A 25,097-nucleotide genomic window follows, 5' to 3' on the forward strand; every position below is an offset into this window, starting at 1 on the left:
TTTTAAAAACATGATTAGGCTGAAACAAACATACTAATCGAGTCATCTTTTGTTGTACTGCTTTGGCCTCTTGCAGACGTTAATCGAGAGTCAAATGACTCAAAATCCTGTTTCTTTTTAACCATTAATCAAATGTGATTTTTGGCCAGTTTTGGCAGCACTCGCGGCGTGTCACGTACATACTCTGTAGTGAGTCATTAACAGCTCACATTTTGCCAGATAAAACAGACAAATACACGATTCTGCACTTATCACTTAAAAATAATTGTGATTTTAACTTATCACCGTGTGCAAGTGGGAGGATGTCTCAGAACGCCCTTTATCTCATCCTGCAACATTTTCCTTTGAGGACTGATATTAGATGGCCATAAGACGACGGAATAAAGAAGTGGTTTTAATATTTTCGATATTTAACTTGTTGGAAGGACTGTGAGGCCCCACTCAGGATTGACACTCGCTTTTTACTTCAGCTGAGGGTTCTGCCATCCTGCTCCCAGAAAAAGCCTCCACGTGTCCCTGATACTTGACAACATGAGCACAGCAGTCTGGATCCAGTATGAAAAGAGCCACTCCCTGTAGTAAAGCAGGGGAATCAGGTAAAGCAGGTGACTGACAGGTGAGGTGGAGCGGCGTGCTCATTACATATTTAAAAAAGTCAAATCTGAAAAGTTCCCACCTCAGCGAAATCACCTGATGATTTTTTTTTTGATGTACTTAATGAAGCGGTGCAAAAAAATGTTAAAATCACAGTAAATGTTTTCTGAACTACACAGATGTGCTGAACCAAATCAATTTTATACCCACTCCAAATATCACAATCTAAAAGGCTAAATCTTATTTTCTTCGGTGTGATTTTTGTTTCTGCGAACAACATTCAGCATCAGTCGTTGTGATTTGCTGCAAACGATCCTCTGCTTGCATATAAAGACAGAAGGTAGAGCCTGATGGGTCCCTCTCAGCACTGGCATTACTCCTCACTGTCTTTTTGCAGTTCTGGTTATTCATTATTAGTCGTGTTCATTATTAGTTTAGTTGAACAGTTTAAGTGATAGGGAAAAGTCTGAATCCAACAACATCATTGTGTGGCTGGTTTGTGTACCATCACCACTCCGAGAGTCTATGACTAAGAAAAAATTCAGTTGTAGTATATTTATAGTAGGACAGTAAAATCTTACACGGCTTCATTGCACAAGAAGGATTCTGAGGATGTAATGACTCAGCTGGCTTGTTAAAAACAGCTGCTTTCTACAAAATACTGTGCTCATTCGCTCCATTTGCTCATGAAAAGAACAAAAAACAGGAGAAAGTCGAAAACAAAGTGATGAAAAAGATGCTGGGATGTAAGGATGGGGGGGATAGAGGGCGTGATGAGGCAATTCAGAGGGCGATCTGGGCGGGTCACAAGTTAACAGAGCATGAGTCATGTTGCTGAGCTCACAGGCTGCTGTGGTAATAAAGTCTTTCACAGCAGGAGCGTTTGAAGTGAAGTGAGACCCGCCTAGAAACACACTGAGAAATGAGAGGTTCAGAGCCAACGACGCAGCACAGACGGAGGACATCAGTACAGAAAAATAAATCAGGATCAACGTCGGCAAAGAAAGAATTAACTGTACCTACAAAGTACTCTAAGCATTTTAATGAGCACACAAAATTAAAACAGAAATAATCAAGAACTAAAGGAAAACCCAAGGACTAAAAAAAAAAAGTATTCCAGTCAAATCTTAAAACCTCACTCGATTTGCCAGATGTGCAAAAGCAGCCGATGAATGGCGCAGGCAAATGTTAAATGATGGATCAAAGTAGAAATGCTCATGATCTTCAAATGTTCAATCATTAAGTTGATTGAACATTTATTTCTTGTTGACGGTTCCCTGTGTGCCGGGGATGAGCGGGTGCTGTAAACACAAGAGGTTCAGGTATCTCAGCATCATATTCACAACTGATGGGAAGATGGAGTGTGAGAAACCGGTGCAGCTTCCTCTTGGTCCTGTTGTTACTACAATATTTTATTAATAAATACCTTTTATTTGACCTACTTACGAAAATAAATTCTAACCTTAGCTTGATGTTTCCTTACACCCTAGGGAAAGACTCACAGTCTCTTCCTCCTAGTGAGGAAGAAAGTTTATTAATTCAACATTAACACTGGATCAGAAGTCAGTACCAGCAGATAATCAAAACCAAGGTATTGGTATCACATTTCAACTGGAAAAAGTTGGATCAGTGTATCCCCAGTCATGAGCTCCAGTTAGTTACCCAAAAACGAGTCTGCTGGGTTAATCCTCAGAGATCGGGTGAGGAGCTCGCAGTAGAGACACTGCTCCTTTGTGTCAGAAGAAACAAGCTAACGAGGTCCCGGGGAGGTCTAACTAGGAGAGACCCTGGGGTAAATCCCAAACTTGCTGAAGAGATTATATATCATCTGGACTGGAAGCACAGCTATAAAGGAACTGGAAACTATTGCTATTGTCCCCCCCCCCCTTGACACCTGCAGAATAACCTCTAGGATATTTGTCAAGAACAGCATGATACTAGCTACCAGAGGTCAGACAAGTGAAGCAGGAAACAAGAGAAACATGAAAGACAAGAGATGATTACAACCATCAAAAAGCCATGTATGCAACTCATGACAAATATAAACTTCAATGAATTTGAGTGGGAACTCCGAGCAAGCTTGCCTCCACCAGTGTGTGAATGTGAGAGTGAATGAATAGTGGAATTGTAAAGCGCTTTGAGGGCCCCGAAAAGTGCTATATAAATGCAATCCATTATTATCGTTATTATTAAGTCACAAGTCTATGACAAGTATGCAGTTATTTAAGAGAGGTTGAGGTAGGTGAATTCCCAACACAGTCAGATGGGATGCAGCAGATCTTAAAGCCGACAGCTCCTCACATGTGGTGCATATGAGAACGGTGAGTAAACGAGCGTCATGTGTTTTGCCTCCCTTGCACTCTATCCAGGAAGCTTCCCCTTAAAACAAACCAAGTATTTCCAGTAATATGAACGTGTCTGAAAAAGGCTATTTCCTCTTGATAGGATAAAAAAATCTAATGAAATGAATGGTAGACAGATCAGCTGTGATTTATATATGCAAAGCTGTTCTCTCAGTTTTCTCAACAGGATTATCAAAGACAGATTCCATTGGAAAAGAGATGAACTAAGATGAAAACAGAAAGAGATACAGACTCAATACCAGTTCATACTGTAAATAAGAACCAAGCTTTAGAGAAAAGTTTAAAAAAAAAATTATTTAAATTAAACTCTGTTCTGTATTTCTATGAAATAATTTTCAGTGCTCAGTGAAATCTCACAAATAATCAAATAATTTAAGTTTTATTATATTTAGTCAATATTTCCTTGCTTTAAATTCAAGTATTTTTCCTTCATCATCTCTTATATCAACAACCATTGAAGTTAAAGGACAACTATAAAAATGTAAACTGCAAAGAGAGATCCATTTTCAAAGGTCATTAACCTATTTTTTTATTCTCTTCTACGAATTTTTGTGACATCTGTACAAGAAGCGCTTGTTATGTTTATGTCTCTGTATGAATGACTGGAGAAGGTCAGGAGGAATTAGATTAGAAGTCTGTCGCTATCACCATTTCCAAACGCTGATTCAGTTCCTAAAAGTAAACAAATACAAAATGGTCCAAATTTCTTCAGCTCCAATAAAATGATCACTTCAGGAGTTAGTGATGTTGGACTAGCTAACTACAGAGCTGTGGTTAGGCTAATATCAACACATCAGAACAGGAAAGTGGGATGAGGGTTAAACTGTTCTCAATAAAAGTTCCTGTTGAGGATCCCTGATGGACAAATGCTGTCATTAATATGTTGCTGTGTGGTTTGTTTTACTCGGAAGCTTATTGTCCACACTGAAAACTGTGAGACCTACTACGCATGAATATTGATCACAAAACTTTTGAGGGGCCGAGTAAACAGTTTTTGGGAGCTCGCCTCTGTTCAAATAACACGACATGAAGAACTGCAGAACCTTAAAAATACGAGAAACAGAGTCAACAAGTCGGCATTTCACAAGCAGACAGGGAAAGCTAACACTGGTGCTAATGCTAATAATGCTAAAAAACAAACAACAGCATCTGGAAGTCATGTGTGACAACAGCCACTCTTATTGCTTTAGGTTTAGTGAGCAAAGCTGAAGCATGCAGACTTTTTTTGACCAGATCAAAAATTTAGCTTCACACTTGAACACATATTCAGTTTTTTCCCTGGAATCCCCACCCAGCTCCCAACTCTGGATTTAATTCCCATTAGCAGAACTGACTCGCAGCTGACTTGCAACAGCACAGTTACAACATGGATGATAAATGCCTCTTTCCAGTTATAATGAGTCTGGTGACAACAGGGAGAGGAGAATAAATCACCACAGAGGCCTATCATTAGTGTTTGGGCTGAGACACCAAAACAGTCAGTCAATGCATCTGAACTGAAAGGAACTGAAAGAAAGCACTGCCTAAAGGAAGGATAAAAAGTTATGACAAAAGACTGAGGAGGATTACTACACTACAGTAACACAAACCTTATACTCCTACATTTAAATACAAACAGTTATCTGACGGATTAAGTTGTAATATACAACAAAGCACAGGGGCCTGTTACATACAGGAAATCAGTACAAAAAACACATGTGAGGGCTGATAATGACATTGAGCATCTCATATTTGTGGCGGTCTGGCCTTGAATCAAAGAGCCCTGCGGCTTTCAAATCCTCTGCTTTTTCTTTCTCTTGCATTTGGAAATATGCGGAGCTCTGAGCCAAATGGCTGTGGGTAAAAAACAAGATTTTACTGCGGCCTTCAAGAGCCAAGAAATGATAAGATTCATAAGTAACAAAGGCCCAGTGGCAAACAGTAAACAGATTATGGAGCTCTGACCTCAGAGATCCCGTTTGATTTGAGAGCAAACCTTCTTCTCTCACAGGTTGCTTCACTGTTGCATGAACAAACCTAAGTGTGTGGGCGCAAAGACAAAGTTTACATGAAAGGACAAGTGAGTCCAGGCATGCAGTTCAATCAGGAGATGATAACTGCACAAGCCTGTCAGGACAAAATAACAACAGAGATGAGTCAGTAACTCATTCATTCCAGCACACAACACAGAATGAGCGTGTTAAAAACGGTCCATTCAAGTGCACTAACCTGAAGAATAACCAGGTACATTTTTGTTTATCAAACAGCCAAAATTGATGGAAAAATACTACTACTGTTATGTAAGGGGATACAGGCTCACTGCCTTAACCCACACTTTCTGTTATATATGATCAGTGAACAGCTGATTTGACTGGATCTGAACTTAAACTGCCAACACCTTAGCTACGCGCTGCCAAAATCAGACCAAAGGAGAAAACTCCAAAGACGAAGGTGAAACCATGAAAGATTGTTCCTCATGTTCACCTTTTGAAATCTTTAACTTCCTCTTGACAGATTTTGTTGATGGAAGGATCTCCTCCTGTCACAGAGACACGATCTGAATTAAACTGCAAGTTTCAGCTTTAAGAAAGGGGTCAAAATAACAACAACAACAACAACAAGAACATAAATATAATTAATGAAAAAAAAAGACTGTTTATCCTTTTTTCATGAATGCTGGAAGACAAAGTCATAAGTGACAATTAAAAAATTTTTGTTATACTATTCATAAAAGGTCTCAAACTATTGGCACAAAAATAAATATGCTTGTTAGTAAAAAAAAACATTTTGCTGAAGTTGCATTTTTCTTTGCATATTTCTTTAACATCTTGGCCTATAAAAGCCCACTGATCTCAAAACAAACACATAAATTAATGTGTTTGGAGACCAAACCAGACACCACTCTTCTAGCTTTTACTGTTTAAAAAAAAAGTTGAAATAGAGAATACAGAAAATATATAACAGATATGAACTTCAACCAGAGGTTAACATAACTAAGTGCCTGAATGCTCTGCATAATTTAGCAGCCAAGCGGGGTTTTTTGCAGAAGTGAGTAAAAGTTTTAACTGAGCTTTGTTTGAAAAGCAATTTCATTGTATGCAAGTAAAATCTGCCTAACAAGCTTTTCGATATAACGATATATATCAGATGACGATATAAAAACATCTATCGTTTCATTTTACGCTATCGCTTGTTTCGTGGCGTCGCAAAATAAACGTTTACGGCAATATTTTTTCATCGTTTTGATGGTCACTGTAGTGGCTATATTAATTTCTTAAAGTTCTCTCTTTCTTTTATATTTAATATAACCACACTACTGACGGACAAGCGCCTGTTTTTATGCGTTGTCGTTAGCAACAACGACGGTAAAACCATCGCGTGTCCGCTGGTTTAGTTTACACATAAACCTTTCACAATAAAGTTCAAGATCCTTTTGAGACTTTTCAAAATAAACTGAATCACGTGAAAGAGTATGAAGGGTGTTTACAGATGAGAAGCCAAAAAGAGCCGCCAGGTGCTAAAAAAATAAACCATACACTCAAACGTTGGAACAGGCTTTTCCCCGCAGCACGCCGTGTAATAAATGCTTACAAAGAAAACGGCATGTATCGTTTCATGCATCGGTTAAAACATTCGACTCCAGCTACACGACGCCCAGCTGGAAACACTTCACGCAAGTGGAGCTGCCCGAGATTCACAGAATTTACAGAAAATGTTAAATTTTTGTGATTTATATCGTTATCGATGTCTTATATCGGGATATGAGACTTTGGTCAAATCACACAGCCCTATTTGATCAGAGATCTGAATCACTCCAAAACAATCTCACATGTGCAAATGGATTGAATAAACTGGACAACTAACATCTAGGCAGCACATGGTGCGGTCATAAATATTTGTCCACCACCACAGTTGACTTTAAAACAAAGTCCAGACTTTCTGCATCAACTGTTTAGGAATTACACAGGCCCAGTATTTCTGGACCTGACTGTGGCTGGCACAGCTGGGCTGGATAGGAAGTGTCCTGCTTGGTTGAGCTCTTGATTGTTTGGTTGTCACAAATAGGCAAAATGGGACAGGACTGCACTGCATCACCCCCTCAAACATCTATAATTTGTCCTCTCTGAGCAAAACAAGCACATCCCTCCCTAAACACAACAATCAGTGTAGTTACAGCTCCCCTGTATTTTCCCCTCCCTCCTACTGCAAACAAAAAAAAAAAAAAAATCCATCTCTCACCACCACCCGCCATTTAGCTCTCAATCTGCTCCCAAAATTCCCTTCAATATCTCCATCTCCCTGTTCTCCTTTTCCCTTTAAGCGTTTTCCATCTCCTCCCCCTCCTTAATTTAACCTCCTCTGCTGTATGCCTGGCTGAACCGTGAGAAAGCCTGTCTGGTCAGTGGGGCAGAGCCGGGCTGATGAGCTCTGGACGAAGCTGCTGTCCTCCGGCCTGTTTCACGTATTGTACATTATGGGTGGTCTGCACTCTGAGAGACATCGAGAGGCGGTGTAATGACGGGGACCGCACTATGAAAGGCTGCTTCTGAACTGGCACCAGATCCAAATATACAGTACACAGAGGGATTTGTTAGGAATGATCCCTCTGATTGTACTGCAGACATATGTTTGATGTGGCTCTATTTAACTTACAAATGTCTCTCTTCTTCTCTCTTTCTATAAACAGCATCAGTTGGCTAAATGGCAGTCACAGTCCATTTATGATGGAACAGTATGAAAAGCCTGATTTTTCAGTGGTTATTTAAGATAAAGCAAAATCTTAAATCCTGATCAAAGGAAAATCACCAGGACTTTGATTTTTAAGAAGTTACTGAGTATAAAATGCATTTCTTTTCATCATAAATAACACAAAAATGCCTATTTTCCTTTTAATCAGGTAGCAGCGACTCTTTGCTTTGCCTATATGTGAAACATTCGTACCATTTTCAGTTGGAAAGATACTATAAAGTTAATTTTTATTAGTATTATTCTTTTCCTCTCTAAATTTAACTAAAGCTATCAACAGGGTGTGAAGAAACAGCCACTATGACTTGAGGAGATATCAAGAACAGATATCAAGTACAACCACGCATTAGCACTTTGCTGCACTTTGATGCAATACCAATTTGCACCACAAGATAGTGAAACAAGGTAATGCCATCATTATTTAAGCAGTCAAATCATTAACACCTCATTCTATTTAAGAAAATGCAAAGCCTCCCTGAGATGAAAACAGAAGTATAAAAAAACAAAACAAAACAACCCAGCAACACATATCTGGAAACATCACCCGAACTACAGGTAAAACACTGCCACCCGCCAGTGAATGTTATATTTTATTGGCATAATTAGTTAAGGACACCTGCTCTGCATGCATTACAGTTTTTTTCCCCCTCCAAGCTAATTGTTTTTCTCCATTCAGACATACCTCACATAGCTAACTTTCTAAGGATGCACGTACGGCACTCAGGTGTTGATAAACTTCAGAAAGTCAAACTATATCTTTAAGGCAGCGTTATAAATTAGACTATTATGCCAAGTAGCACAGATGTTCATCACCCCATGTAGTAACTTGTTAGTCAGTGACCTTCCTGCAAAGAAACCAGTATTGTCATTTTCACCAACTAAAGACTAATATCTATTTTCATTAATAAAACACTTAAAAATAAGCAGAAATGCAGATATAATGATGTATAACAATGTCACAATCTCGCTGGCTTTACCAAAGAAGGAAAAAGTGCCGCAGTAAATAAATTCTGAAAATATGAAAGTTACATTTGCAAGTAAGACGGTTCAGTTTTGCTAATGTGGAGTAAAAAAGTCTCTCAATCTATAAAAAACAACAACAACCGTCAAACAAAAAAACTTACAAATAATTAGATATCAGATCAGTTCTGTACATTTTTATTTGGTTTTCACAAGTTTGAAGGCCCCTTCAAATATTGCTGACCTATCTTAAAGCTGTTGGACCGTGGGAATATGTTTAATTAAAGCACAGAAACTCTCATGTTTACATGAAGCCACAATGACTGATAAACGCTTTAAATTTAACAGCCAGGCACATTTTCTAGGGCTGAGGTATTAAATGATCACTAAATGATACCTGGTAACCTGCCAATGCAAATGGTGGAGTACAGAGTTGCCAGGCAAGAACAAAAAACTCACCCGAATGTTTGTCAGGTGGTAATTTCTCACGCCTTGTATCACCAAAGCTGAATACACAGGTAACAACTCTGGAGTGAGATGGAAAACAGAGAAGGGGGGGGTTTAAAGAGTGAAGCACCAGAAAGCAAACTGCAGGGTTCTGATTACCTCTGCTGTTTGCTGGCAGTTGTCACTGTTGTTGTGGTGTGCTTTCATTAGCTTTCTTCTGCAGAATCAGGGCTGATAACTAATAGCCTGTACTCTCACTACTGCACACACACACGCACACAGATAGAGAGAGGACAGTACTTCTCTGCCAAAGTTTCTCAGATTTACAAATGCAGTGCAGAGACACAGCACTCTGTGACCTTGGAGCTCCTGACTGCTCTCACAGCGTCAGTCTGTTCATAACACGGAGTTTATATACGACAGTCTAAACTTCAGCATCACCGCAGGGCCAACAGAGGTGTTGAACATGCACCTATTATTGTAGCACTTTTTGCCCTCCAGAGAGCAGAATAAGTGGCTGAAATGCACAAAACTCCATACAACCCTGAGACCATGACTGAAACAGGTTAATACAACTATTATTAAGGCTTTTCATGCTTCTCTTTCAGAGAAGTAAGATCAGGCTCTGAGTCCTGGACAAACTTAAAAAAGAAAAAAAGAAAAAAAAATTATAATTCCAGTTGAAAAATGCATAGGCAGCTGGGTTACCTTTCTCACCAGAAATCCCGCACTTCCCTGATATTTTTGGCTATGTGATAGAGAAAGAAGCATTTTAAACTTAAATATAAACCCCACTTGAAAAAAAGCCTTAAAAATCACAGCCCCACTGAGCTTCCTGCAGTGGAAGGCCTAAATGGTTTACATGTGGGAAAAACTGCTTATCCTGAACCTTCAACCTAAATTTTATTACAGTTACAGTTTTATTACTCATTATTTTACCCCTTGTGAAGGAGCCTAATATTTTTTTTTTAATAAAAATAAAACAGTGCTAAAATTATACTTGCACCTCACGTTTTGTGTTCAGGTCCCGCTAAACCAAGCTTCCTCACAACTCTTACCACAAACACAGGTTCACAATGAATCGCCATCCTCCCCCTCTTATCTCCATGTGTCACCAACACTTGTGCAGAGAAAGACACATGAGCGGGACAGCGGGGTCCAGCAGCTGTCCTGACAGCCGCAAACATGAGCGGTGAGCAACAGGTTTGAATGGGAGCAGCGGGTGGTGTTTGTGTGTGTGTGGGGGGGAATCATCCCTTGCTGCTTGCTTTCTCACTGCCCCCCTCCCCTCCTCACTAGGCAAACAATAAAGTTATTATGCTTTTTTTCCTGACTCACAGTTAATCCACGCGGGGAGATTTCAACAACAGAGTTTCGTTGTTCGGATTAACTTTCCAGCGCAAACAACCCAGCGAGGAGCTGCGCGCTTATTCAGTGGCTTTCCACGCGATAAACGTAAAATTTCACACGCCGTTCAGAGCGGAGGATACTCACTTTAAAGCACAGGTACTCCGTTTATCCAGCAGGACACACTATCCACCTGATCTCATGTCGGAAACGCAGCGGAGGACGAAGGGAAAGCACACGGAGAGGATCCCTGCAGCAGCCGCAAAGTTACTTCCGCGGAGAAATCCAGCTCAGCTCCGCGGAGGAAGCGCCTCTGTGTCTTTACTTAAAGACACAGCGAAGTGGACACGAGTGAAGACACTCGGCGCCAGCGTGAAAACACACACAAACACAGGAACGCTGTAGCTCCCGGCCGTAAAAACTCAAAATGTGTCGCATTCCTATGGTTTCAGCAAACCCGGCCCAGTATCATGACGTCACGGGGAGAGAGACGGAGAGAGGGAGAGCGAGATTAGCACGGGTAAGCTCGAATCTATTCACAACTTTATGTCCTGCCTGCTTTTAAATAAAAGCCGTTAATGACCCTTTTTTTCTTCCACTCCCACGCTTTCCTTCCTGTCACACACACGGAATCTGCTGTCACAGGTGTTGTTACCTGAGTTGTCACGTGATGCAGAAGCCCTGTCACTCAAGGAACTCTGAACTCAAACATCGAGGATTTTTTTTCTCAACTTTAAGTATTTTGTTTTTTACCCATAAACACTTCAAAGTTTAATCTGTAACAAATATCTTCTTTTGTCCACCTTTATTGTTCATCATTTAAAATACCAACAGTTTCAAATAGTAAACTATGTGGTATTTATTAGTGAAACCATAGATTAAATGTTGGTAATTGGTTTGCCTTTATTACTGGATTCCTTTAACCGCAGTCATACCGGTTAGAGCTGAAACTGGGCAAGTGCTGTCATAATCAGAGTGACATCATGTGACAGCACAGGTAACGATATGCCTGTGGCGGGAGATTCCTGAAGTGTGACAGAAAGGATGACAGGATTTCTATTGAGGATACTTTGTGTGCCATGTCTTTATGCTAAGGACCTGTAAAATCACAAATCATTGGTCAGTGAGTATTACCTGCTTTTGCCAGCCTTTCTGAGTATAATGGATTAAAATGAACTACTGTTTGGCTCCATAAAATCAAATCATAAAACCCCCTAACAGCTAATGGGACGAAGATGAGCTGGAATCAAGTTACAGTAACATAATTTGAAGACCTTATCATGAAGTTCTACAATTTCACTTACTTTTCTCCTTTCTCATCCTCTCTATTTAAAAGTGAGGTTGAACTACACAGCTCCATCTGCCCACAAAAGTGGTTCAAAAAGAATCAAAATGAAGTAAAATATTCAAAGCTGAACTATACTTGTGAAAAAAAGGAAACGTTTAAATCTCAGATTGGATTTGATGAATCAACTATTCAATTAAAAAAAAAAAAGTCACCAAGAAACCAAAATCACCAATCCTTTTGGTGGGATTTTGAGTCCAGCCCTCAGGGTTAAAATTGTTCAAGTGTTCCTTTAACTGTTTTTTAGCATTATATTTTTAACTCAGGCATCACATCACATGAAGCTGAAGTCCACCTCAGTCTGCCTCATTGCAAAGCTACTGTGTGCAGATGTGCTGTGTGAAAACTTGGCCTTGTGTTTGGTGTCAACACAACATACAGTCACATACAGTCACAACTAATCTGTTTATTTACTCAACTAATCAATAAGGTATTAGTTGTGTTTATTGTAAATCTATAGTTTGAATGATGTTTGAGCCCTAAAATGGATTCATTTACTCTGAAATACCAAGTAAAGTTAAAACAAAGGATGAATGATGAGCTATTTCCTGGCTGAAACATTTTTAGGTCTTTCAGTTGTTGTTTGTTGTCACATGACAATATGAGTCACTCTGGCATGGCAGGACCTGCCAGTACGGCTCAAATTAGTGCTGTCCAGCCTGCTATGAAATACCACGTCTGCCTGCTAATGTCAACAGAACCATCAACACATGGAGGACTCGCGGAGGCCGAGTATGTCAAGACTACACGATGAAACACATTATCTTAGACTCAAAAATCTTGCCAATGTATTGTGTTAACATTGCTGCTTAAAAACACGTTTAAAAGCTGCTCATAGAAAAATTGTGATATGGTTGCTTAGTTTCAAAAGAGGGAAATAAACAGATTTCAGGGCGAGAACATAAATGGGCAAATCTGAAAATGATTACAGACACATTGTTCTACTTTTTAGTAAGTGCACGGCCTCTCAAATAACATAGAATTTGGTCTACAGGTTTTTATGGTTGCCTTGTTGCCATACTTAATAATGACTAATAATATAAGCACAAGTTATTTTAGTCCAAATGAAAAATAATTAGTAACTGAATGAATATGTTTCTTTAATATGTTTTTTAATAACCCGCATATTTCAAAGATTATTGGGCCAACAAATGGCCATAAGCATAAACAATTTATTCTGCCTACAGAGGACATTGAAAGAGTAAAAAGATAAAGACAAGTTTGTCATGAACACTGAGAGGCACACCTCATTGTTTATCATGTTATTTCTTTTATGTATATGTTTTTGGAGTTTCTAGTCACAACTACTCTACAGGTTTATGCCCTTGACAGGTACACAGTTTACTTTTTTAAACAGTTTTTTGACTTAAACAGACTCCATGACTTCACAATGTAACTCTAATTTAGATAGTTTGGAAGTAGATTATTTTGTGCATTCTGTAGTATCAGTGCAGAGCTAAGAACAATTAAATCATGAAATTATAAGGTGTGTAGTTTAATAAATACTCGATTGCCAAAAGGTTGATTCCGTTGATCTGGACGCAGCGTGTTCAGTGGGAGAAACGCTTCGTCACTCATCCAAGTGACTTCTTCAGTCTCAGCTGACTGCAGGTTTCCCCAATCTTATAAACAGTACATTTGCACAGTAACTGAAACTAGCCCACTGAAGGAACAACGGGCTGTGAGGTCAGTTCCTTGATCATTAACATGCAAATTGTCATGACCATTGATCAACAACCACTGATCACGGGGAAACCTGCAGTCAGCTGAGACTGAAGAAGTCACTTGGATGAGTGACGAAGCGTTTCTCCCACTGAACACACTATGTCCAGATCAACACAATCAACCTTTTGGGATTTACTTACCTGGATGATTTAGCATGCATCAAGACAATAGTCCGTTGGCTGGTTCATAATAACATGACCCATTTATCCATCAGAAGACATGATCAGTTTATATCAGGAGTTTCTCAGAGTGCTGTGAAGCCAATGCTTTATCAGCTTTCCAACAGACTACAAAGTGTCAGCCTCCATAAGGATAAGGCACATTCCTCAGAGAGTAAAAATACAGCAGGAACTAGTCCACTCAACGTATCAGATCCAGGAACATACAAACCTGCCAATCCCAACAGCAACTTCAAACAAAGCATGCAGTGTGGCAGCCAATGAGGGCTGACTTCCAGAGGCAGGTTGTGGAATGTGGAAAGGTCAATGATAAAGAGATAGAGAGCGCTACATGGAGCACACCAGCTAGCTCCCAGCACACACACTGTGAACACGAGCTAGTTTGGCTGTGAACTCACCTGAAGGACCTTTGCTCATTAAGCACATACTGACAAATGCAGAAGTGCTGAGGTTTATGGAAGCTTAGTTTAGGAAAATTTAACCTCGTTCCAACATCATGAAAATTTTTCATTAAGACCACCAGATAAAAAAAAGAAAAGAAAAAATGAGTCCAGGATCCTTCTGGATTCAGAAGGACAGCTGGATCAGGGTTAGTCTGTGGTATTTTCTTTTTAACATTAAGATGATCTCTATTCACATCTCATCTGCATTTGTGAAGATATGACACAAAATGTCCAATTTAGCCTCATCTCATCGTGGTGAAGAAGACTAAAAAATTCCGGAATCCCGATCAACTATGAAACTTAATCCAGTTCAGCCAAGACCCTCCAAGCAAAAAACACTAATCCAAACCTTTTGAGTAATCCTAATAAACAACCAACCACACTTATCATCACCAATCAATATTAGATTATTTTATCACTAGTTATGTTGACATTTTATTTACTTATGCATTATTACTATTATTTTATTAGTATTATTTTTTGTTTATCAAATTATCAGAAATAACAGAAAAATTAAATGAATGATGTAAATTAAGTTAACGACTTATTGCCTTTACTGCACCAATCATGCTCATGTTTGTAGTCGTCCCCCAACAGGTCAATCCTGATTATGTACCAGCTGCCTAAAACTTTGTTGCAGAGAGCCTTACACTAACTCTTCTCCCCAATTGCAGCAGGACGTGACAAAGAGCCTGCAGGGTTGAACCACGCTGCAAACTCCTGAGAGCCCAAACTATCGAGCACCTGCAGTACAGACAGCACTGATGTTTGTTGACTTAAGCTGCAGAACTAGCTGAGAGATAAGAGATCGCCACACACAAAAACACTGCTTACTAACAACTAGACTGAAAACATGGAGTGGCTTCTTACGTTTTTTAAGAACGTTGTGTTTTTCTTTGAGACACAGCAAGCACGATAGTTCTGCTTCAACTACTCTCATCATAACTTGCTACAGTCCCATCAACAAAAGCGTTGTTTCAGTGTTAGAGCTGTGTTAAACATTGAGGTATAGTGTAAAGCATGTGACTCAGAACAGCACCATCATTACATAATGACGACATGTTGTGGAAAACAGAGGCAATGAGATGATGGTGTGCTGAAGAAGCCAAACTTCATGCCAGTCTGCTCTTTCTTTAGCGAGGCCGGCTTTCATCTGATCCAAGAATTACGGTCTACCGGAGAGAGCCGCCCGCCGAACTCAGCAGAGGTAAGAAACTGCAATCAGAAGCTGGCAAATATCCTTCTAACGCTAGCTGTGAAAATACAGGCAGTTACCACTGTGTAGTCCGTAATCAAGCAAAGGCTCACATTAATACGTTTGGACAGCTTGGACATTTCCATGCCAAAAAAGCATTCCAGTTACATTCAGTGGTTTCCTCAGAAATCCCACTGAAGGGATTATGAAAAAATCAAAACTTTGTATTAAAAAAGATCAAATTTTAAATTTCTAATGTAGTTTTCTCATCTTGATGGGATTTAACAGGCTTATCCTTATTTTTCATCACATATATGGCAAAGGTAACATGTTACACACCCAAGTATCTAAAGTTGTGCACAGCGAGTGCGTGAAAAAACAAAACAAAACAAAAAAAAAAATCTGCTTTTCCCTTGTGTCTGCCCTCGCACTTCTGCCATACACCAGCACAACTCAGGTAAAAAAACAACAACAACAAAACAGCCAAAATCCACAAATATCGGTATCGTTTGTAAAATCTCTATATGAGCAAGCTTGCCTTATCAGCTTAAAGTAGGACAACTGTGCGAGCAAACATAAGTGCATGCTGGGATTCAATTCAATTTAATCAACAAAATGTCAGAAAATGATGCCAGATGGTGCTGAAACTGACTTGCTTTGCTTGACCATCGTTAAAAGACTCGTTATAAGAAGCTCTAAAGTCTTGTTTTGTCTTCAACTGTGGCTAAGAATGCAGATTTCAAGCTTCACTCAGTGTAAAAGATAAAAAATGATGATATCAATTGCAAAACAAACTCACTGTAAAGTATTTCAATTTTTCCAGACACAGACACAGAACACCAAAAACTGTCAAAAATGAGCTCCTTTTTTTTTAATACTGATTTTTTTGCGTTATTATGATGATGACAATTATTATTATTCATGTTATTCGTGTGTTCTTGCCTCTGTTCCTGAGCACTTACAGGGCTCTGTTGATCTTGGCTCCTTCAGTCATTCCACAGAGGATTTTCCCCCCTCTAATGCAATAAGCCTGGACCTCTTTCCCTGTTACAGCGAGAATCACAATATCTGATGTAAGTGTATCATTTCTGTTTTTCCCCTATCCCTCATCTTCCCTTCCTTTTTTTCCACCCCCTGAACATGATTTTTCACCTAAATCTTGTCATATGTACTGATAATGTCCACATCTTCCACTTTTAAAGATGATAATTTGCATTTGGTGGTTGGAGTTGGATGTGGAGCACACCACAAACAGCTGATCGAGTCCTACACAGATAGGGCTGCCACAAACGATTATTTTGATAGTCGACTAGTCACCGATTAATTTTGCGATTAGTCGACTAATCAGATCATCATCCATTGGATGTAAAACGTACCGCTTATTGCACCAGCAGCATCTGCTCTTATATAACTATCATTAGCTTACAGCTTTAAGTGTTTAAGGTATGTGCTAACTAAAAATAAAGACAAGATGATAGTTTATTACATTTTAATGAAATTTGCAGATTGTTTCGGTGAATTTTAATAAACTCCTTGCTATCTAACATATAACAGGACACCGGAGTAAATTCTCGAGCATCTCACACTTCTGATAATCAGTTGTCTGCTTAACGTTTATTCAGCTGTGTAAAAACTATAACTTTAATCTCAGCCAAACAGATTTACTCAGGAACAAATAAAATACTAAAAAAAAAGCCAAACAACAACATTTTTAAGTTATCTAAGTGACTTTGTTTAACCTGAGTAGCGAAAGACGGCGGTGGGTTTGAAAACGATTAGCCGGGAGTCCGGTGTTCTCACGGGCTCTAATGAGCCTTGCCCCCGGCTAGCTATCGAGCTAGTGGGTAACAGACGTCTCTGAAAACGTCGGAGCGCTTTTAAAAATATGTGCTGCCATCTTCTGTTTCAGTCCGTTATTACACTCTTAAATCCTACTACTTATTCCTGCGTCTTTTGTGATCTTACAAAGCTTCAAACGACACGTCGACTATTAAATTAGTCGTCGACGATTTTGATAGTTGACGTAATCGTGACTAGTCGACTAATCGTGGCAGCCCTATACAGAGCAGATTTTTAATAAAAAATTAACTTGTTATGTTTAGGGAGAAAAACTTGTAAGTAGGTTTTTGTTCCAAAGCTTTTTTTGGCAGCTTGATGTCACGATTTCAAGCTTGGTTTCAGAAATTTTACATGTGGTTGTTAAACACTGATCTATAAAATATTCTTGCAAAAAAACAGAGCTTATAAAGGAGAAATTAATGAATTAAAACGATCTTGTTTTAAAGTCTTGGGGTGTTTTTTCTCAGTATGGGCAGATCTTTGGCTGTTAGCCTGCAGCTAAATCTGTTTTACCGTTACCTCTGCAGCTCACCTCTCCACAAACACCCCCCCCCCCCCCCCTTTTCTCCCTCTTTTTACTCACTAAACTCTGATTCCTCTCTCACACACAGTTTTATCTGTGCGATCAGGCCCCATGAGAAAAGTCAGATTTTAATGTTTCCACCACAGCATCAACTCAACAAGCAACGACACAAACAGGACAGAAAGAAAATGGAGGTAATTGCAACTTCACATGTGGATACAAACAAAGAACTTCTAAATAGTCAAGACCTCCCACTCTCATAGGCTTCTGGTTTCACAGGGGGAACTTACTCCACTTACTATATTCCGCAATGGCCTTATAAAGCTCAGCCTATAATGGTACATTTCATCGGGTAAAGATTTTAACCCAATTAAACATTTAGGCAACCATTTCTTCTGCTAATTTGAGCTTGAGCCATAGTATTAGTTATAAGATAAGAGGAGTGTATCCTGTTTTTTTTTATCTCTGTTGACTAAAGGTCAAAACTGTTGTTTTTTTATTAACACATTATTCTATATATTACAAACTAAAATGTGGGGTTGTAGAGGCTTTAATTGCTGTTGGTGGTGGTGACTGATGAACTTCACGGTTATTTATAAATGAAGGAAATTAATTTCCTACATTTTAAAAATTTGAATTGATTACAATTCAACTATTCAAAGGCTCAGAAGTTCATTTTTCCACCTCATGTCATCACACAGGATCAGAACTAAGTGAAAAAGGAAAACCGTGCATCGCAGACTAGTCAAATGTAATCAAATGTGTCAGACAGCCATCATGTCTTCAAAGTTTCATACCTGGAAACATAGTGGCTGCAACTTTCTGATCTCTTTTTTGAAATAGACACCCTGTTGCCCTTTACTCAGACCATACCAGAAAATTGTTTCTTTATTTTTCTCCCCCCCGCAATACCATCATTTTCTTACTCAATAACAAATCCCCCACACACCTCATGCTCCTGCCTGTTATTGCCCTTTTGCCTCCAGCCATCACCATGTACATCGCTGTGAAAGCTGTTTGGACTTCACAGAAGAAGCCCGAACAGCAGCTGCATTCGGGCCCTTCTGGTCAGTTCGCATCAAAGCAATGACAACATCCCTCCTGCCAGCAGCTCTGTCTCCTGCTGGACACATCTGTCAACAGTCATCTGTGATTTCTGATCATTTCCACCTTTATGGCTCGACTCCTCTGCTGTGATTCACCTAAAAACTGGCCAGGAATCAAGAAAAACTCTTAAATCTGCTTGGAGTGAATCCTTCAAACTCAGTAGATTTTAGGTACTGCAGCTTGCATTATAAATATGAGCAAAGGAAATACAGAAACTGCAGAGGAATTTGAAAAAAGTAGCATATAGTGAGTGATCAGACATATTTTTGAATGCCTCTTCTTTACTGCTAAATACAGTTAGAAGCAAAAAATCTTTAGCCCCATTGTGTATTAGGTTTGTTGGCATAAATTCAATGTCCAGCAGGTTTATCACCAAAGCCTACATTGCACACTGAAATAGCTGCCAAATGGGCCTTTATTATGGAAGAAGTTTGTCTAGCTTTGTCCAGTAAACTTTGCATAAAACAGCACCTCAAAGTGTGTAACTATAAGTACTCTTCTTTCTAACTACCTTAGTCAAGTCCCACCACAGCTTCTCCATATTAATGGTTCAGACAGCCACTATCTAGGACTTCCTCTGAAACCCAAAGCCAATATTCTGAGGTATGCTTGGGTCACTGTACTACTACTGAAAGGTCCATCAATGATTCCTCACTGACAGCATTACATTTTCTTCCAGGATTTCTGATATTTTACTTACTACATGTTGCCTGTTGTACTTTGAAGGCTTTTGCATTACCTGAGGAACCAAAGAAGTCTCTGACATCATTGAGCCATGATCATGCTTTACTATAGGTCGGTTTATTCTTCCTTCTCCAGACACATTTCTAACCCATAGGCCAAAAGTTCTAGTTTTGTTTTGTCCCCCCAAAGATCTGTGTCATCATTTCAATCATCATCAGTAATGAGTCACAGCACTTCGATAAATCATATGGTCTTGGGAATAAATTCAGGAACAGGTTTCATTTCAGCCAGTGAAACTGCTAGTCAGTGACTGAAACTGGCAGGGCTCTCTTAGGTTTGGCCCTGTTACATAGTGCCAGCAGGCAAATGACAGGAAATGAAGGAGAGATGGATGCAGCAATGGTTCCCAACAGACTTCTACCCGCAGACATTGTGGTTTATTGTTGTGTTAGCCAAAGGAAATTATTATGAAGTAGTAAAATTAAAGTAAAAAAGTGTTGTTAAATGTATTTATCCTGCCAGGTAGTATTATAAGTTTCCTGCCAGCAAGCAGAATAAACACTAAGCGGCATCTTTTGGGACCAGTTTTGATTATTTATACTGGGATGAAGGCTTTTTGAGAAACCTCCAGGGTACCACAAAACCCCCTCTTTTACCCTGCAGGGAGAGCCAACTGGAGCCTCCTTTCAGGATGATAATAAAGTATAATACTGATATCCTACTTTAAGGAAAAACAAACAAAAACCAAACAGCAGCATACACTTTATGCTCCTTTCCCAACAGACTCTCTATATGCCCCTTGTCTGCCACACAAAGTCATTTATTTTTCCACTTGTTGATTGTCTGCTGCTTCTATGACCTGCGTGGATTTGGTTTATCTGGTCCACATATCATGTCAGTGAGGATGACTGTTTAACCTGCCAGCCTGTTTTTCCTGTTTGATTACCTCAGTTGGCTCCTCGTTTTTCACCATAGAGCAGACAATTCCAATGTTTCTACAACTAGCAGCAGACAGAAGAAGATGCTTTTTATTAAAGCTGTTCTGGAAACCCGAAAAAGTAAACACAACTCAAACATTTTCTGCTAGAAAAGCTAATTACTTCCTTTCACCTGTCCCTTTGGGCTTTGGTTTGTATAATTTTAAAATTATCAGGGACCTAACAAGGTATTTTAAAACCATGTTATCTCAACACTGTTAGATTCATATTCAGCACATATGCTGTGTTTTTGTTCACAATGAACAATCACTCAAAGAAAACACACACATGTCCAATTTTTTCCAGTAAACTTGCCATTTGTTTCTTTGAGATTCAGTTGAGGCTGTAATTTAGATATTAGTTGTAATTACAATAGTTGTATAGTTGTCGTAATTACAGATATTAGTCAGTTAGCTACTATCTAACAAAAATATAACTTTTCAATATGGCTGTACTGATTGTGAAATTCTGAGCTGATACTGTTAAAAGACTTTGGCCTAAATCCTATCCTCATGTACCCACAGTTTATTTAAATGTACTTTTCTTGTTATCTGTTCCCACTTCTGTGCTATAAACACTAACATCTTTTTAAAAGACTTTCACCTTTTCATTACACTGCCTTTGAACTCTCCAGAAGATAAACTTAACTGTTTATCTTACTTACCAGTAGATGGATATCAGCTGTCTTGCAGCTGCATCCCATCTCGCAACTTAACACGTGAATATTCCTGATGAATATTTTGCCATATATGATGTAGATGCTCCCGCTGCTGTTTGGGAATGGTGCATATGTGAGAGAGAGGAATGACCTTTTCATACAGCTTCTCTGGCATCCCAGGAATGTATGGTGTGCCCAGCACCAACCGCACGACCTTACAAACACAAACCCCCCTTTCCTCTTACTGCACACTCATGAAGCACAACACAAATGCAATCCATAACATGACATCCGCCAGCCAAGAGGAAAAGAAGCGGGAGGGGGGAAAGAGACTAAAAAGGAGAATTCATTCATGCACGAGAGAGAGAGAGAGAGGGAGCAGCTTAATATCCTATTTTCCTGCTTTAGCCTGCCCACACAAACAACTCAGTCCTCCTTCACAGGTGAAAACGGAAGTTCACCGTGATCCTGATTATCAGGAACCAGCTGAACTTATCGGAAAGCAGACTAGCAGACTCAGAGTTACCAGAACCCGTTTGTCTCCTGGGTGTGCAAATCAGCCATCCTGTGAGCTTATGAGATCTTAGCAAAGAAAGACAGTTTGAACCTAAAGTTAGCTTCACATTTTAATTGTTTAACAACTTTCACAAGTGGCCCTCAGATTTTTTTTTTCACAGCTCAGACACGATTCGCTTTAGTCTACGCTTTGAGTGATTCATCAGCTAACACACAAACACAAGGAGAGCAGACTCAAGGAGGCTGCTCCGGTATCCTCACACCCGGACTGGCCGGACCGACCAGAGCGCAGCTAACGCTAGCCTCCGTTAGCGGCTCAGCGGGGAGCGGAGACGCGCCACAAGCTAACCCACAGCACGGTCCGGTAACCGAAGTCAGAGCCACGCGGGGATACTCACCAGGGATGTCCCAGGAAAACTTTTTCTGCCGACCCCGCGACGTACTTGGAAACTCTCCAAAAATCAGAAGGGCGGGAGCGGACTAACTTCAGGGCAAACTGTGTGATATTAGCCGAAGTCTTACTTTCCCGACGCCATGTTGAACAGAGGAAACTGGAACATCCGGGAAACTGAAACCAATCTCCATGGAAACCGAGTTAGCGACGGGCTACCGGGAGACGACTCTTCTTCGGCTTTTTTCTTCTTCTTTGTGGTTGGTAAACATTACCGCCCACCGGTAGACTGCACTATTTTTATTCTTTATCCCCCTGCTGTAACACAATGATATGTTCACATATGGCTTCTTCTTGGCATGACAAAGATTTGCTCTGCACTCTCCATATACCTTACATCCAGCTGCTTTAAAACCACCAGCTAACCTAATATGCATGTCTTTGGACTGTTTGAGGAAGCTGGAGTAACAGAAGAGATCCCACGAGGGCACAGGGAGAACATCTAAACTCCAAACCTCCAGAAAGGTCTCGGCCAACCTGGGAATTTGAACCTTTCAGTAAACCCCTTTGCTAACCACTTCAAGATGCTTTCCATAAGAGAATTGTCTAAGTTTATATCTTGAGAGTTAATGTAAGGTTACAACAAGAGAAACAAACAAAAAAATAAAATGTTTAGAAGAAATGTATTGATCTCATGGCAGTAGAGTGTGTTTTAATGTTACAGTGACTAAACACAGTGGTACAAAACAGTCTGTTTTACAAATGTAGCCAATCGTCATAATTGCGGGACTGATGGAGTCTCATGCAGAGGCACCTCCAGAATTTTTTCATAGAGGGCCACTAAAAATACTGGGGTCCCACACCAAAAACAGAAATTCCAGTTTTACCATGCTGTTGTCAAATATATTTTTGGGGGGTGGCTAGTTTTGTTTTGTTTTTTTAATCTACCATGTCCAAGCAATGCAGGCACGCATACGTACATGCATTAATATGTAGAATATGCAGTAAATTCTGATAAAACAGAGACAATTCAATCAATAACAGGGACAAACAACCTCACTATGAGCTCATATGGTAGGTTTTATCTTAACTTTAGTAAATAAAACTGTGGCAAATGGGGTTGGTTGATGATTCACCAGGAGAGACGGGAACAAAACTTGCTGATACAGCGCCAGGCTCCTATTGGGCCCTGTGTGATGCAGAGGTGGTGATGGATAGGTGGGACTACAGCCTTGAGAACAGATACTTGGATGCAATTTGACTTTCTGTGCCAGGCAAAGTTGGAGCGACATCATTCCTCAGTATAAGTTCAGGGACAAGTCATCGCGTTGCAGCTGTTGCTCCTGTAGGAGATGAGGAAAGCGAGAAAGGTGGGCGAAGAGATAGGAGAGAGCTAGCTGCACAGTGAGGAGTGCAGATATGTGACAGTCTGCAAGTGGAGGTGATCATCCATAAGAAGCTTCAGGGCAACAGAGGGATAGTTCAGGGTAATTTAGAGCAGCTAAAGCAAATGTTTGCTAAACATTCACAAAGAAGAACTGTTTTTCTCTGCTGAGCTTCAGCACCGCATTGCAGTGAGAACAGCCCAGACAAGCTGTGTCTGAAACAGAACATCCTCACCTTATCCCAGAATAACACATCTGCATACTCTGGGGATCTGTGAATTCACCATTTCCATCACAGCTGGTTCAGAGCTGCTCACGAGTTTGTTAAAGGGGACTGCAACAGTATGCTTACCGTCCAGAAAAAAACACCCCATTGATGCCGAGCAGCACCGCAGTGCAGCGAGAACGACCCAGAGAAGGTGTCTCTGTTTGGCATTAAGATGAATTAGAACTGTATAAACAACCATATTCATTAATCTGCCACTGAAAGCCCTGATTTTGCTATGTTGCCATCTGAAGACAGAGACTTTTAAAAAACAAATTAAGCTTTTATATCACATCTGTGATACAAAAAAAGCTCTTTGTATTAATCAAAGAATAATTAATCCCCCGAAATGTACAATAATAATCAATTTTTTGTTGTATTTAAAAAAAATAAAATCATGTAAATTAAAATACAGATATTTTTAAGTTACATGAAAAATGTCTGTTTTTACAGATTTCTTTTTATATTTAATAAAGATGTTTAAATCTGTATAAACAACAATGTTACCCAATAATAAGTTCAAATACTGTCCAAGTAATTAATCCAGTTAAAATAAGAGAAAAGTACTGTTGAATTTTACTTTGTAATTTATGCAATATTTTGTATTTTCAGTCCATTCATAATGTGAAAAAATGATTTACTACGCAAATAAACCAGTTTGTTAAACTAGTAACTGGGTTTATATATAAAAAAAATCTAACATTTTTGACTATACAAACATAAAGTTAATGGTTTTACTTCAGAAAATGTAAATACAACATACTGTCAATTACAGATCTTTTCTAGTATATACTGATTCCACGTAAAATCATGTCTATTTAGTTGATATGATAAGAGTGAAATATTCCATGAACCATGTAAACTCATGGTTCAGCAGCAAGTTATTAGTTTCCATGTATATGATGATCTCATCAGAATTTCCTGTGCTGCTATAGATTAAACTACACAACAGGGTAAATTACATTATGATAGCTTGACCTCAACCAGCAACATCAGTGAAGCAGAACTCAATAAAAATGATTAAATAATGTATAATAATCCTGTGATAGACTGGCCAGCTGTCCAGGGTGTACTCCGCCTCTCACCCTGTGACAGGCTCCAGCATCAGGCTGATCTGGATGAGAATGAATGAATGAATGATGGATGGATGGATGGATGAACATATTTTTCTGCAGTATCACTTTTCAACTTTAGCTACTAAAGAAAAATGTAAATCTATAATTATGTAAATTTTTACTTAACATTGAGAATTAATTGCAACTTTTAAAAACATTTGTAATCTTGTTTAAAAACAAGTAAACGACACCATTACGTCATTAACCACATTCCCCTCATCACTGTAAAAGCCAGGATATTACCTCAGTCTCTTTGCAGTTTCATCTGCACAACACTGACCCCTAGTGATCAAATGCACACACTGCTCTGTCAA

The 25,097-nt window shown here is 39.4% G+C and overlaps 1 protein-coding gene and 1 long non-coding RNA gene across 8 annotated transcripts in view; one reads left to right on the forward strand and one right to left on the reverse strand.

Annotated features, from left to right (window-relative positions):
* The window catches only part of pak4 (p21 protein (Cdc42/Rac)-activated kinase 4), a 43,773-nt gene extending 21,546 nt beyond the window's left edge, over positions 1 to 22,227 (reverse strand). The window contains exons 1-2 of one of the 6 annotated variants that reach the window (XM_040037490.1): positions 22,026 to 22,227; positions 9,102 to 9,169 (exon numbers count right to left, since the gene is read on the reverse strand). The gene's annotated coding sequence lies outside the window, so the exon portion shown is untranslated. Of the gene's footprint in view, positions 1 to 9,101; positions 9,170 to 10,583; positions 10,838 to 13,646; positions 13,873 to 13,896; positions 15,276 to 22,025 lie in introns of those variants that run through there. The other 5 variants (XM_040037489.1, XM_040037487.1, XM_040037492.1 and 2 more) reach the window with 5 other exon arrangements.
* Positions 10,852 to 23,532, forward strand: LOC120737047. Of its 2 annotated transcripts, XR_005696659.1 has the most exons (4): positions 10,852 to 10,956; positions 15,266 to 16,396; positions 17,774 to 17,879; positions 18,672 to 23,532. It is a non-coding gene; the product is annotated as an uncharacterized LOC120737047 (long non-coding RNA). The 2 variants fall into 2 exon arrangements; XR_005696660.1 differs by lacking the exon at positions 17,774 to 17,879.
* The last annotated feature ends 1,565 nt before the right edge of the window (positions 23,533 to 25,097 follow it).

Source organism: Simochromis diagramma, unplaced genomic scaffold (genome assembly GCF_900408965.1).
Source record: "Simochromis diagramma unplaced genomic scaffold, fSimDia1.1 OVJJ01000463.1, whole genome shotgun sequence".
Classification (NCBI taxonomy): domain Eukaryota; kingdom Metazoa; phylum Chordata; class Actinopteri; order Cichliformes; family Cichlidae; genus Simochromis; species Simochromis diagramma.